Source organism: Alligator sinensis, unplaced genomic scaffold (genome assembly GCF_000455745.1).
Source record: "Alligator sinensis unplaced genomic scaffold, ASM45574v1 scaffold781_1, whole genome shotgun sequence".
In the NCBI taxonomy this organism is placed as follows: Eukaryota; Metazoa; Chordata; order Crocodylia; family Alligatoridae; genus Alligator; species Alligator sinensis.
The window spans coordinates 1,320,831-1,322,000 of NW_005841845.1; positions in this window are offsets into that span (position 1 = coordinate 1,320,831).

Here is a 1,170-nt window from a genome sequence, read left to right on the forward strand (position 1 = left end):
GCCAGCCTGGTGTGCTCAGGAAGGAAAAACCCTTCTTGGGAAGGGATATTTCTGGGTTAAAACAGAGGCTAGCAGTCCTCCCTGCCTTTATCTCCCACTTGCCCTAATGAAAGTGTTTTGCTATTAGTGTGCAATCACTCTGCCCACTCACACCTCCACCCGAGACCAGCGCACTTCACTGCCCGCGCATGTAGTTTTTCTTCTTCTGGTTTTGCTTCAGTCGACGCTTTGAATTGCTGAATGGTGAGGTCTTGCAAAGCTCCTGACCGAAAAGGAAATGCAAGAAGCCGGTGGGGCAGCCAGGTGAGCAAAGCTGAATGCTGCAGTCGGCTGGTGAACAGCTCATGTCCTGGGGGCTGTAACGTTTCAGACGGGGAAGAGGAGCCCGGAGGCACAAGAAATAAAGCCATCATAGTAGCTGCTGAAACAGGAAAGAGACGAAAACTGACTGGGAGAGAACTGAAAGGAGAAGATCCCTGGAGACGCTGGCTAAGCGAAAACTGCTGGAAATCTTGGCTGTCCCGCACAGAGATGAACTTCTCCTCTATCTGGCTCCCATTCCTGTACTCTCCAGTCACCTCGTAATCTTTTTTAATGTGTCTATTCATCCTCTCAGCACTCCTGGGATGGAGGGCAGAGTGATTATCTGCATTTTACAGACGCGGCATGAAGCCCAGAGAGGGGTACGGCCAGATGCAAAAGAGGGCTTGGGCACCTGACACAGTGACTAAGACTAAGCCTGCAACCCCCCTAACCCTGGATGCACCCAACCCTCACCAAGCACCTCCCTGTTCGGCTTAGCAGGGCCCATCGCTTGTGGATGGCATAGCCTGTAGTTCTGCACATGCCCCAAATTGACCCAGGCCCAGCAGCTGGGCGACTGCCTCCTACCTAGACGCCACTGGGATCCCAACACTAGTAAAAGCCTACGTCCTCCAAGGGCCCTAATATAGCAGGCAGACTTAAAGTACAGTACTGTCATCAGGCCCCAGTTGTCTGCCCCCTGTATAACAGCCTTCTGCTTAGGGTATTTGCCCAGAAAATGGGAGACCTGATTCTAGCCCTTCCTCAGCCTGAGGGGCTTCACACCCGCTGCTCCCACGTCCCAGGAGAGAGCTCGATCAGGTCGGCCGTGGGGGCAACACCGTCCAACGTGTCCTGCTGCAGTTG